The 15,312-nt window shown below is 40.3% G+C and overlaps 1 pseudogene; it reads right to left on the bottom strand.

Moving 5' to 3' along the window:
* Positions 1–265: 265 nt before the first annotated feature.
* LOC149994172 (large ribosomal subunit protein uL22 pseudogene) lies at positions 266–869 on the bottom strand (annotated as a pseudogene).
* Between the last annotated feature and the right edge of the window lie 14,443 nt (positions 870–15,312).

Raw genomic sequence — 15,312 nt, forward strand, 5'->3', positions numbered from 1 at the left:
AGGAGAGCTGGCCCAAGCCAAAGCCTTGGCATTGGGAATAGAGAGGAAAAGGATTTGAGAAATGTTAAAGATATATAGTTCCATAAACAGGAAGGAGCGAGTGACCAGTAAGTAGTGCCAAGTGGCCAAGAGCATGATTATTGAATATCAAATACTCAATGAAAGACAAATACTCAAAGAATGGCAGGTATTCAATAAAGGTCAGGTTCTTATGGCTATAAACATTTCTTTTTTTTTTTTTTTTGCTTTTACTTTTATTAGTATTTATTTTATGCTGAATTTACTCCCAGGCCATAAGCTTTTGTTTCTTCAGTTTCTTCTGGGATATCTTTTTCTTCTGTGCCACCTCCTCTTCTGGTTTAGGAACGATCTGCTCCTTTTCAGTGAGGATCATCTCAATGTGGCAGGGAGAGCTCATGTACGGATTAATCCGCCCGTGAGCTCTGTAAGTTCTGCGTCGCATCTTGGGAGCTTTGTTCACCTGGATGTGCTCGATGACCAGAGAATCCACATCTAAACCCTTAAGTTCAGCATTACTCTCTGCGTTTTTCAGCATGTGCAGCAAAAACTCAGCACTCTTTTTGGGCCATCGACCCTGTGTCCAGCCCCACTGTTTGGCCTGGGCACACCTACCAACTCCCCCATTGTATCGACGGAAGGGGACACACTGCTTCTTTAAAGTGACATCTTTCAGATACTTGGTGGCCTTCCGAATGTGCATACCCTTGATGGCTTGGGCAGTTTCACGTGTGTTCTTAAAGTGAACACGAAGATTCGAACCTCTGGATTTGCATGACTTCGTGGGGTTTTCTGGGTCAAGCGAATAGCGAACCATTTTCAGAGGTCACCTCTGGTCACTTTCTGGAAGAGGAAGACTATAAACATTTCTTTATTACAAAGTTAAGTAAGTAAGTTCAGGAGAGTGTCAGTTATATTTGAATAGTGTTAGTGACTTTGACTATGTCATGAAAGAGTTGCTAGGAAGAAATCAGATTACATTCTCGGATGAGAAGAGTAGGAGATGGGGCCATTGCTAGGAGGAAGGCAGGCTATTTTCTAGAAAAAAAGAGACTGAAGCATATCTATAGGCTCAAGAGAAAAGGAATTAATAAAGGGATAAAAAGTAAAAACAGCTTCTCCAGTATGGATGATCAGAGCATACTCTCCTGGAAGCATTTTCCTGCTATACTCCTTATCAGAGAAACCCCTTCTCTTGTCAAAGTGCTCATTTAAAACAGTTATAAAGCACGGCTTGTGCAAACAGTGAATGAGTCTGTGTCAAAGATATATTTGGCTCAGTATGACAAAACCGTGGTGTAAGAAAACTGGTTCACATATAAGTGAAATCATACGGTATTTGTCTTTCTCTGATTGGCTCATTTCACTTAGCTTAATACTCTCCAGGTCCATCCATGCTGTTGTAAAAAATAAGATTTCCTTCTAGCTCTCTTCTTTTTTACAGCTGAGTAGTATTCTATTGTGTAAATGTCCCATAGTAGTTTTATCCATGCATCTACTGATGGACACTTGGACTGCTTCCATATCTTGGCTATTGAAACCCTGCAATGAACATAGGGGTGCATATACTTTTTCTGATCCGTGCTTTGGGTTTCTTTGAATATATTCCTAGAAGTGGAATCACTGGGTCATAAAGCAGTGCCATTTTTAGTTGTTTTTTTTTTTTAAATAATTTATTTATTTATTTGTTTCTTTTATTTTATTAGAGAGAGGGGAAAGGAGAAAGAGAGGGAGAGAAACATCACTGTGTGGTTGCCTCTCACTTGCAACTCTATCTGGGGACCTGACATGCAACCTAGTAATGTGTTTTTAGTTTTCTGAGGTAACTCCATACTGCTTTCCACAGTGGTTGCACCAATCTGCATTCCCACTAACAGAACACAATGGTTCCCTCTCTCTTCCCCACATCCTTGCTAACACTTGTTTGTTGATTTTTTGGTGATAGCCATTCTGAATACACAGTACGATATACAGATGATGTATTATAGAATTGTACACCTGAATTCTATATGATTTTATAAATCAATGTCACCCCAATAAATTCAATTAAAAAATAAATAATAAACTCTTGTGTATCAAGAAAAAGAAGAAGCAGAGAAAAGGGAGGAGGAGGAAAGGAAAAAAGAAAGAAAAAGAAAAATGAGAAAACTGGTTCAGTGTCATATAAGGGAGAACAAACTATTTCTGGCCATGGAAGATAGAATGTTGAAATAAGATGACCAAGTCAGTCCCAGAACTGGCTACTTCTTGCAGGTAGGGTGGCTAGCCATCCCAGTTGGCCCAGAATGGTCCTGGTTTTAGCCCTAAAAGTCATATGTCCTAGGTAACCTCTCAGTCCTGCACAAAAGGAAACAATTTTGGTCACCAAATCTACAAGGCAATAAACTACAAACTCTGGAGTTATTCTTTCTATTAGACAAGACGTCATTTTCATCTTTACTTTGCAAAAACCATTTGCAATTGACCAATCTTAACGAGCATTCAACTTTTCAGAGTCTGAGCTTGATTAAGAGCAAGTAATAAGTCAAAGGCACACTATCCTTGGAGAATCAATAATATTTGGCGGGGGGTTGGGGGGCAGGCTGTTTGGCAATTCTCCATATGACCTTGAAGACATGCAGTTATCTTTTGTCTTTTTTCCAAGTGTTGAATACTTTTTTTCATAACATTCCACAAAAGCAAAACAGCAGAACAATAATGAACAGTTTCTATTCCTCATCCACAGCACCCATTTCACTGGAGGAAAGAAAAATTGTCAAGATAAGGCCTAGTCCTCAGAGCCTGGGGGCCTCCTCATGGTGTAAACTATTCATTTGCAAAATTAAGAATTGTGTCTCCTAGTCCTGGCCCTTGTGGCTTGGTTGAGCATCATCCTGCAAACTGAAAGGTTGTGGGTTCGATTCCTGGTCAGGACATGTGCCTGGGTTGGAGGTCTGGTTCTCAGGGCACCTGCAGAAGGCAGCCGATCAGTGTTTCTTGCTCACATTGATGTTTCTCTCTCTTTCTCCTTCCCTTCTCCTCTCTCTAAAAATACATAAAATCTTTTTAAAAAATTCTATCTCCTACATTATGTACCATTTCCAAAGGCTGCAAAAGCTTTAGAGCATAGGCAGTTTAGAATTCAGGCCCAATGGACTGGGCCCACCCAGATAATCCAGAATAATTTCCTTAAGATTCTTAATTATATCTGCAAAGCAACCCTTTGCCATATAAGGTGACATAGTCACAGGTTCCAGAGAGTAGGATATGGACATCTTTTGGGAGGTGGGGTGGCTCTTACTCTGTTTACCACACTGTGGTCAGAAATTCAGGAGTGGCTGGGCTGGGTAGTTACAGAGTCTCCCACAAGGTTGTAGCCAAGAGTTTGGCTGGGACTGCAGTCAACTAGCCTTTAATGGGGCTGGAGATCTATCTGCTCCAAAGCTCCTTCACATACATGGTGGGCAAGTTGATGCTGCTGTTGTTAGGAGGCCTAATTCCTCTTTGCAGGGCGCCCTCCACAGGGCTGCTTGGGTGTACTCACAACATGGCAGCTGGCTTTGGCCAGAGCAAGAGATCCAAGAGACCAAGGTGGAAGTTACAATGCATTTTTTGACCTTTGCCTTAGAAGTCATGTGGTAACAGTGTAGTATTCTGTTGGTTGCACAAGTCAGCCCTAATGAGCAGAAGGACCACAAAGGGGCCATCTAGGAGACTGGCTATCCCAAATGGTTATTTTAATGTATGTTAATATCCCTAAGAATTTTTCTAGATTGTCGAGACTTTTCACAGCAGTCTCTGTTTTTAGAAAAAGTCTATAAAAGCATGTATATATATATTAATTGTAAAAGTAGTATAATGTAAAAAATAACCCCTCTCCTGACTGTAGACTACTTTCATTTTTGCTTATTCTATTAAGGCTTTGTCTGAAAAAGTTTTGTTTTACTTGAAAGGTACTTTTTATTTTTATCATTTTTATTTCTATACATTTTAATATTGTAATTGTAATATAAGTAAAGTTTTGCAGTATGACATTGTGAAGTGTATGGTCTCTGGAGCCAGGTTTCTTGGGTTCAAAGCCAGATTCTACCATGTATCATCTATGTGACTTTAAAAAAATAGCTTTGCTATGCCTCAGTTTCCTTATCTGCAAAATGAAGATACTAATACCCCATAAGTGTGTTGTGAGGATTGAGTTAACATATTTAAAGTATTTATAATGCTACCTGATACATAGGAAGTGCCAAACAAGAGTTTGTTGTTGTTACTATTATTTCCCTTAGCATTATGACATAAAACACTGTAATGGATTGGATTGTGTCTCCCCTCAAAAAAAAGGGAGGGGGGAGTAAAGTCTTAATCCCTAGTGCCTCAGAATGTGACTTTAGTTGGTGATAGGGTCTTTATAGAAGTAATGAAGTTAAAATAAGATTATCAGGGTGGGCCCTAATCTCATATGACTGATTTCCTCATAAAAAGGGGAAATTTGCACACAGAGATAGACATGTACAGAGGAAGACAATGTAAGAAGACGCAGGGAGAAGATGGTCAAGGAGAGTCTAGAAGAGATGCTTCCCTCACAGCCTTGCTGACACCCTGATCTTGGACTTCTAGCTTCCAGAACTTTGAGATAATAAATTCCTGTTGCTTAAGCCACCCTGTTTGTGCTACTTTGTTATAGCAGCCCAAGCAAACTGATACAAACACTTTCCTGGTGGTATATCTACCTTTATAATTATAATAAGTGTTATAATATGTACTTATTCTGTGAATTGATGTTATCACAATTTATCAGTATTTAGCTGTTCCCCAGGTATGGGCATTTGGAATGTTTTCAAGTCTTCAATATGACAGGTAACACAGAAATAAGTTACTTCTTTAGGATAAATTTTAAGGAGTGGAATTTCTGGGTTCCAAGAACATGAATTTTTTTGTGTGTCTATATGTGTCTTGCCACTTTATTTTCCCAAAGGGACTTGCAGGTGGTCCATGTCTGAAACATGGCCATGGCAAGTCAGAGCCCTCTGTGTGACTATGTGTCTCTGTTCCAGGCCTCTCGGGGGCTTCATGCATTTTGTGGTGCTTAGTGAAGAAGTCATGGGGCGCTTGTGAAAGCTCGTGGTTCTCTGAGCCTCAGGATGTCAGTGATGACACATGTATGATAATAAAAAAACAGATTTCTCCATCCTTTTCATCCCAGTAAACATCTAGCACATTGCCTCAAAAGGTGACTCAGAGAGAACCCAGTGTTCCCCCTTGGAATGGCACCTGCATCAGCGGATGGGCGTGGGCCCATGTGGCTTCCCTCACACTGACGTCCACAGTTTGCCCTATCCTGTCCTCAGCCCCATGTTGACCAGCACTCAGGTGTGGATGTTTCCCAACTTGGGTTTCACAATGTCTCAGGGAGGGTAGTTGAGTACAGGAGGTGGCCTTGGACCAGAGAAGGTGGAGCTCTAACTCCAAGAGACAGCTTCCTGTAAAATCTAAAAACAAATGCTGGCGAGGATGTGGAGAAAAGGGAGCCCTAGTGCACTGTTGTTTGGAATGCAGATGGGTGCAGCTTCTGTGGGAAACAGTATGGAATTTCCTCAAAAAACTGAAAATGGAGCTGCCTTTTGATCCAGTGATTCCGTTGCTGGAATTATACCCAAAGATCCTGAAACACCGATTCAAAAGAACCTACGCACCCCTATGTTCATAATAGCACTACTTAACAATAGCCAAGTGCTGGAAACAGCCTAAGTGCCCATCAGTGGATGAGTGGATCAAAAAACTGTGGTACATTTACACAGTGGAGTACTATGCAGCAGAAAGAAAGAAGGAACTCCTACTCTTTGCGACAACATGGTTGGAACTGGAGAGTATTTTGGCAAAAGACAAATACCATATGATCTCACCTAATACAGGAACCTAATGAATAAAACAAGTGAGTGAAATAGAACCAGAGGCATGGAAACTAGGGACAGACTTGACAGTGACTAGAGGGGAGGGAGGTAGGGAAGCAGAGGGGAAAGAAGGGGAAGGGTCTAGTCAAGGAACTAGTATGAATGACCCATGGACATGGACAACGGGGTGGGGACTGACTGTGGGAGAGGGTGTTGGGTTGGGCATGGCAGGGGAGAGCAATGGGGGAACATGGGACAACTGTAATAGAACAACAATAAAAAAATTTAAAAAATAAAATAGTCACAGAATGTGCAACTAAAAAAGAAATCTAATCATAGATGAAGCGTGCTGCTCACTACTTTCAAACCTCTTCGTTCAACATTGTTTCCCTCTTTGAGGCACATGTTATCCCTAGCAGGCTGTAGTCTCTCCCTCCATTTCACCTACCCCCCAAATCTGCTCAAAGTAAACTTTTACACAGAGGGACAAATGATCTGTGCCTAATAGCACTACCCTTCCCCACAATGGAAGCTCCACAGGATTTGTTGTTTTACTGTAGTAGCATGTAGTAAGTGCTCAATAAACATATGCTGAATAGAGGAATAAACTTAATATTTTAAAGTTATTGTTATTATTATTTTGGATTATTAGTGGTACTTACTTCTAGTAGAACTATTTGAAATTAGAGGAAAGTATAGAGAAGAAATTATAATCACTCATAAATCTACCACCCCTTATTCCAAATAATGTTGATGTTTTATTTTTTTCTAGTTACTTTGACATCCAGTCCCATATACTTGTTACTGTGAAAGTGCTTTAAAGTAGTATAAGGGAAGGAAGAAATAAAAATGTCTGTGTTCACAGATTATGTGATAATTTATGTAGAAAATCCAAAAGAGTGAAACCAAAAAACTCCTGGAACTAATAAGCAATTGTGGCAAGGGTATAGGATACAAGGTTAATATACAAAAATAAATTGCTTTGTTATATAACAGCAATGAACAAGGGGAATTTGAAATAAAAACAATATCATTTACATTAATACTGAAAAAAATGAAATACCTATAAATCTACCAAAATATGTACAAGATCTACCTGAGGAAACTACATAAATGGAGAGATATATTCCATGTTAATGGACAAGAAGAATTAATACTTACAAATTCTCAGTTCTGCCCGTTGATCTGTAGATTCAATACAATCTCAAACAATACCCTAGTAAGTTATTTTGTGGATATTGCCAAAGTGATTCTAAAATTTATATGGAGAGGCAAAAGATCTAGAATCTAGCTTTAAGACTTACTGTAGAGCTACATTAATCAAGACAGTGTGGTGCTGGTGGAAGAATAGACAAATAGATCAATGGAACAGAACAGAGAGCTCAGAAACAGCCCCACATAAACATAATCAACTGATCTTTGACAAAGGAGCAAACGCAATATAATGGAGTAAAGGTAATTTTTCAACAATGTTGCTGGAAAAATTGGCCATACACACATGCAAATGAATCTAGACACAGACCTTACACATTTTACAAAAATTAACTCAAAATGGATAACAGACCGAAATGTAAAATGCAAAATTATAAAATTCCTAATAGATAATATAGGGAAAACCTAGATGACCTAGATGCCTTATAGGGATGACTTTCATGGATCTTTCATGATCCATGAAAGAAACAATTGGTAGATGAACTTCATTAGAGTTATAAAAAACTTCTGCTCTGTTAAAAACATGATCAAGAGAATGAGAAGACAAACCACAGATGGAGATAAAATATCTGCAAAGAAACCACATATTATTCAAAACATAAAAAATTCTCAAAACTCAACATTAAGAAAACAAACAACCTGATTTAAAAATGGACCAAAGACCTTAACAATTATGTCACCAAAGAAGATAAACAGATGTCAAATAAGCACACTCAAAGATGCTCTGTATCATATGTCATCAGGAAAGTTCATATTAAAACAAGGATGAAACACCAATCACTACCTATTAGAATGGCCCAAATCCAGGACACTGATAATACCAAATGCTAATGAGGATGTGGAGCAACAGGAATCTCATTAATTGCTGCTGGGAATAAAAAATGCTACAACTACTGTGGAAGACGGCTTGGAGTTTCTTACAGAACTAAACATACTCTTCCCATATGATCCAGCAACAGTGCTCTGTGGTATTTACCCAAAGGATTTAAAAACTTAAGTCCACACCAAAACCTGCATATGGATGTTTATGCATCATTGCCAAAATTTGGAAGCAACTAAGATGTCCTGCAGTAAGTGAATGGATAAATAAACTCCAGGTAAAGAAATATTATAGCTTGAGTATTATCAGAGGTCCCCAGGCTTCAGGATCTTCCATTCTTACCAAAATACACATCCCATATACACTAACATATCCAGTAACTTAAAGTAAGTTTTAAATGTTTTGGAATTTTTGTTGCTTTTTTTTCTTTCTTTTCAGTCTGTGGTTTTGCTGTGGCTTTTTAAAAGTTTGAGAATTACTGTACCACTTACTAAGTACCCAGGTCAAAACCACTCATGATAACGAGAAAGGTGACTGGCAAATCCTTGAGAGGGTTCTTCCTAGTCATGTATCAGTAGTTCAGGGAAATCTGGGAGCCAGACTATCTGGGGTTGAATCCCAGATCCACTACCTGATAGATCTGTCAACTTGAGCAAGATATTTAATCTTTCTGGACCTAAGTTTCCTTCAATGGAATGAAAAATTTTCCTCTGTTGAAAATGAGTGTGATAGAACTGACCTCACAGGGTGGTGGAAAGAATTAAATGACTTAAGATAAGTAAAACACCTGGCATTAAGACTAACATATAAATTCTATGTAAGTGTTAGCCTTCATTTTTATTTTTTCTTGCATCACTTTACACTTGGAATCTCCCATATTTTGCACAGGAGGGAAAATACAAGCATGGGAAAAAATTTTCTTTTTTTTTTTTTGAAGAGAGGGGAAAATTATGATAGTCATGACTGGAAGATTCATGCAATTGGAAGAGGAGCTCTCCTGCTGTACTGGCATTTTCTTCCAACTCTGCCTTCATCAGACCCAGTTGAGAATTTTCACTTACAGCTAAAAGTCAAAATGCATGAGCTTGCCCAAACTGTCCTTTTGACTAGTTAGGGTGTATTTTTGGTCCGATTTATTTGGCACTTGTAACCTTTGTTTTATGAGTTTTTAAAAACTGAGATGTGTAAATGTGCCTATATGTTAACCTCCTGGTGTAAATAAACACCCACCTCTAGATTACACAGGATTGTTTATCTACGCCCTTGTGCGTGGAACTAACATTATATAAAATCAGTTAAACAAATATGGCCCCTGTCCTCAACTGTGAAAAGAAACCGTGGCACATACATTGTCCTAGAGTTCACACTTAGGCAAAACACAAACCAGGAAACATTGATCAAATATTTACAAGACACAAAAGGTTTATGATTAATAATTGTCATGTAAGGGCTTGGTGACATCTAAGTGAGAACTTAGTGGTAGTTGAAAAATCAGTAGTCATAAAAATTAGTAACATGAGCAAATGTATTGGTTACTTTGATAAATTGATCATATATCTTGAGTACCTGTGTGTATATTTATAGCTATTATTATTATTTTTAAAGATAAGAGACGGGTTCCTGGGAGATCTCGGAACAGCTGGTATTCACGTGCCTTGTAGTTACTGATTAATGATCTGACATCAGGAAATATTTGTTCACCACCTCCATATGCCTGGCCCTTGTTTACAGGAAACTTGGCAGGATCAATCCCCAGTCACACTTTTTGGGTTCTTCCCTCACTCTCTGTGTCTCAGGTGGCCCTTAGTTATTCTCCGCACTCATTTACCAGGATTTAGCTCTGCCGCGGTCCCCTGATTCTTATTTTGTGGTGCAAGGATTGAAGAATAGATCCATTCTGTGCATATGCAATAAGGTGCAGCACTCAAGTCACTGAGCCTGACATTTCTCAATATTTGTTCTAGCAGATAGGAAACTAGAGTTGATCTCTTGTTCTAGGGGACTGAAAACCATTTTGTCAACAAAGAGGAATGAATCTACTCATCTTCAGGTCTGAAGGACAGCCTGTTTGCAGGGAAGTTAAGTCCAGCCTTCCTTTGCTTATTCTCTTGGCAAATTGACTCCTTCAAGTTTATGTTCAAGGGTTGATAAAGTTCCCTCTCTTCCTCTGGGCTTATCCTGCACCTGCACATCTTCACAGCGGCAAACATTGATTTACCAGTCTGTCTCTTATCTGTCTATCCCAGGCATCTACCACAGTGCTTGGCATATCAAGGACATTCAATAAAGAACAAAAGCCAGCCTGAGCACATTGGCTCCGCCTTCTTTCTGCCACCCGACAATATAGACCAGAAAACTAAATGGCCTAATTAACCAGCGTGTAGGGAGGGTCACTTTGGTCACAAAACTTAAAGATTTTTAATGACTTATTAACTACCACTTAAGTATCAACATTGAACAGGGTGGTATAGAAACTATGAGGGAGTGTAGCCTGGTGGGTAAGAATGTAGATGCTAGAGCAGGCTTCCTTGGCTTAAGTTTTGACTCTGCCGTTTAGTAGCTGCGTGATCTTGGGAAGGTTCCTCAAGCTTCTGTGCCTGGGTTTCCTCATTTGTAAAACAGGGCTTATGATAGCACTACCTCGTGTTGGTTTTATGGGAATTAGATGAGTTAATATTTGTCAAGTCTTTAGAACTTGCCAAAGGTATAGAGATGCTTGATCAATGTTTGTTGATGCATGAAATTATTATTTAATTATCAGCTCATTGTTAAGATGATACTTAGAGACGCCTTTATTTTTGCAAAAATTTTTTAATATGCTATATTCATATTAGGAGGAAGGTGGTAAGACAGCTTTGAGGGGCAGTATCCTCAGCTAGCTTTTCATCTAGGTCTTCTTCTCAATGAGCCACGACACATCCCCCAGTGCTGCTGCCTGTTTAGTCCTGCACCTTCTCAATCATTTCTTCCTTGTATTTACCCATTTCCCTTCCTGCTTCGTGAGATTTGGCTTTAAGTTCAAGGACATTTTTGTGGTCTTTGTTAAGCTTCACCTTGCTGGGGTAAATGTGCACACAAACAATTGAACCGGTAGCTTTCTCCTGCTATACTGGCTCAGTACAGATGACATATTTCTCCCAGTGAACCTGGGCTGCTTGCCAATTTGCTGCCCTTTGTAATGTCCTTGCATAACCTGAACTTCATCATCCTTTCAGATGGACATGGATTGAAATTGTACTTCAGTCTCAATTCTTTGGTAAGAAGAGAAGACGTAATCTTCCTGATAATGTGGGAGGGTACATTAAAATGCCTTTTACAGTTTTTGCTCCGGTCAGAAGTCCCAAAGGGACTGAACTGCATTTTGACCTCTGGCACTTCTACAATGGCTGCAAAAAGACTAGATACTCTTCCTCCCCATCCCCTTCTTTTTTTCTTTGCTTAATTTTATATCCTGGTTAGGCTAAGTATTGAAAAGTATTTCTCTCTGGGTTTTTGCTAATCTTAATAAATTCCCATTCTGATAACATTCAACACTAGAAGGGTTAATCCAGGTAAAGAACTTTGAACAGCACCTGTCACAAATGATCAATACATATTAGCTAGTATTATATTATTATTTATTTAGCAAATGTTTTCTGAGCATCTACTGTTTGCTGGGCACCAGAGATACACCAAGGAACAAAACAGGCAAAAATGCTGTCCTCATGAAATCAACATTTTAATGAGGCAAATAGACAATCAAGTAGAACATGTAGCCCTGGCTGCTGTAACTCAGTGGATTGAGTGTCGGCCTGCGAACCAAGTGTTGCTGGTTTGATTCCCAGTCAGGGCACATTACTAGGTTGCACGTCAGGTCCCCAGTTGGGGTATGTGAGGGACAACCACACATTGATGCTTCTCTCCCTCTCTTTCTCCTTTCCCCTCTAAATAAATAAATAAATAATAAAATAAAAATTGTTTAAAAAAAAAAAGTAGAACATGTAAAAATGCATACCATATTTTATGGATATTAAGACACACATTTTTTTTAGGGGTTAGTATCCCAGAAATTGATATGCATCTTAAAACTGATAACATTTTACAAGTATAATTGCTGGCACTTTTTCTTTTATGTCTAAAGTGATGATACAGGTTTTGATCAATGGCATCTTAGACTTGATGTAATGTGATAGCTTATGAGATACAATCCTAGATATGAGGGGGGGAAAGCAGGCAGGAAGGCAGGGAAGGTTTGCAACTTAATTATGGTACACCCCTGTATCTTTTTACATTCATATACTTTAGAAGTCAAAGGCCATACTTTGTAAAGAAAATCATGACTTAAAAACATTATTTGTGCTAAATACTATGAAGTATACTGGAGGACGAGAAAATGGGACTGAGATTCAGTGGCGCCCTTCTCAGCACAGGAGTTTTTGGTTTAGGTTGATTGGGGGCGGGGGCGGGGGCGGGGGCGGGTAACCTGCTATTCTTCCTTTTTAAAAATTAAGGTACAGTTTATAAACAGTAAAATGCACTCTTTTTGGTCTATATAGTACTGCAGTTTTTGTCAAATGCATTTAGTCATATAATCAGATATACCAAAATTCCCATATGTAGCCCTCTCTTTCCCCATCCCTAGCTCCTGGGAAACCACTGATCTGTTAATTATCCTTGTAATTCGGCCTTTTGCAGAAGATCCTGTAGATGAAATTATACTATAGGTAGCCTTTTGAGTGAGGCTTCTTTCATTTAGCCGAATGCATTTGAGATGTATTCATGTTGATGTGTGTATGGGTAGTACATTCCTGTTTATGGTGGAACAGTATTCCATTATATGAATGTACCACAATTTGCTTATTCATCCACAAATTGAAGGATGTTTACCTTTTTGACAATTAGGAATAAAGCCACTATAAACATTCACATACAGGTTTTTATATGAACATAAGTTTTCATTTCTTATCCTAAGAATGGGTATCATCTCTTAGGGTTGTATGGTAAGTGTATATATGACTTTTTAAAATTCTCACCCAAGGACTTGCTTATTGACTTTTAGAGAGAAGGGAAGGGAAGGAGAGAGAGAGAGAGAGAAACACTGATATGGGAGAGAAACACCGATTGGTTGCCCCCATGCACACCCTGACAGCGGACTGAACCTGCAACCGAGGCATGTGCCCTGAGTGGTAATTGAACCCACATCTTTTTGGTTTATGAGATGATGCTCCAACCAACTAACCCACACTGGCCAGTGCAAGTGTATGTGCAACTTTGTAAGGAGAACATCAGAGAAAGCTGTTATTTTTATGGTAATCTCAAGAAGGGGTCACTGGCCCTGGCTGGTGGCTCAGCTGGTTAGAGCGTTGTCCTGATACACCAAGGTTGTTGGTTCGACCCCCAGCCAGGGCACATACAAGAAGCAACCAATGAATGCAAAAATAAGTGCAACAACAAATTGATGTTTCTTTCTCTCTTTTTTTCTCAAACCAATAAATTTAAATGAAGTGGCCACTAGTATCACAATAATAAACAAATTTTGTTTAATGGATCATCATATATCACCTTGGAGGGGCATTGAGGGGCTTTTCTTTTTCCTTCATCTGTGACCTTTCTCCGCCCTTCACTGAGAGGCACTCATTTCACATGGAAGACTAGGAGGCCTGTTTGTTACAGCAGAGAAGGAATCTGTGCTTAGTCTCTGACTTCCAAATAGGATTCTTGAAGTCCATTTTAGAGATAATGGCTGTGAAAGCCAAAACTTTTGATCCTCTCTGCTCTATGAGACAAAGGAAAAAGATTTTTGGCAAATCACATAAAGGGGCATAGTTTATCCATATGCAGTGGATTGAAAAAAAGAGACAAAAAGAAAAAAGCAAACGAGCCTGCCTTGAGGGAGGATTAAGAGTGGGAGAGAAGCCAAGAACTCTGTGGCTCTCCTCGCCTCTTCCTAACCCTCCTGCAGAAGACTTCCCACCTAGAGACTGAACTTGGAAGACCAGGCCTTCAACAGCCAGGAGCACTCACTGAGCTCTGGGTACAGAAGGTGAGCCTAGTTCATGGGGCAGGGGGAAGGGAAAAGGGAAGAGGGAGGCTGCCTTAGCCTGGGTGGGGAAGCCCAGCAATCAGGTGGGACTCAATCCAGTCAGCCCAGAGGACATCCATCCATGTGGGGACAGTCTGCGACTGCCAAATTCTCCCCTGTTACACTTGCTTAAGACAGGTCTCATAATGCAGCAGTAAACTGTTCTAGAAATAACTTCTAGAACAAGAGTGAGATTTTTTTTTAAAGATTTTACTTATTTATTTTTTTAGAGAGAGGGGAAGGGAGGGAGAAAGGGAGGGAGATAGAGAGGTAGAGAAACATCAATGTGAGAGAGAAACATCAACAGGCTGCCTCCTGCACATGCCCCAGTTGGGAACTGAACCTGCAGCCTGGGCACCTGTAACCCAGGCATGTGCCCTAACTGGAAATCAAACCAGCGGCACTTGGCTTTGCAGGATGACTCCCAACCAACTGAGCCACACTGGTCAGGGCAAGAGTGAGATATTTTAAAATAATAAGTTAATAGTTTTCACATTTCTCTTATAAAACTTATCAGGGTCCTAGAGCCTTAACCACTGAAGTTGCTGTTCCCTCAAATCACTCCTCTGCAGGGCTCTCACATGCGGGCCAAGGAAACGGCTGGATTTGAAGGTCCTGGGGTGAGATGAGGGAGGGTATATGTAAAATCCCTGAGGGTTAGGCTCGCCTCTTGGGGGAAGCTGCAGGGCCCTCCCCACCAGAACCCCAGTCTATACCACAGGCTCAACCAGAAGGACAGCCCCTTAACTTTGATCTGCATCTCTGTTTGTCCCTCTGGTCTGTGCCCAACTGCTGCAGAGTTGAGTGACCCTGCTGACCCACCGCCAGCAGCACATACTTTTGTGAGGTTTATTTGGCTTTGAGTCGGGGTCAGTGCTGATACAGATGCATGCTCACACCCCTTCATGTCCAAAGGCTTTCACAGATGGCGGGTTGGGACCAGAGGCCCGGTCTGGGGCTGTGCAGCAGATTGTCCTGTGTTAAACAGTAGTCCCACTTAATCCTCTTGGTCAGTTTCTCTCTTACTACATCTCACTGCAGTCTGCTCTCCTGGCTATGCCTAGAACATGCCAACTGCAGCCCCACCTCGAGGCCTCTGACCTTGCTGTTCCCTCTGCCTGGAATGCTTGTTCCCCCAGCCATCCACAGGGCCCGCTCTCACTCTTCATTCTTGTCTCCCGTTACATGTCTCTATCTGGAGACCGTTCCGATGACCACACACGAAATACCACCCCTTCTAATCCCACACCCTGCTTTACTTTTCTTTCGACATTGAGGCCTCCTAACGTATGTTTCTTTGTCGATGCATAAGAATGTCAGTTCCATGGAGATGG

The sequence above is a fragment of the Furipterus horrens genome, unplaced genomic scaffold, assembly GCF_987537825.1.
Source record: "Furipterus horrens unplaced genomic scaffold, mFurHor1.1.pri manual_scaffold_13, whole genome shotgun sequence".
NCBI lineage: Eukaryota > Metazoa > Chordata > Mammalia > Chiroptera > Furipteridae > Furipterus > Furipterus horrens.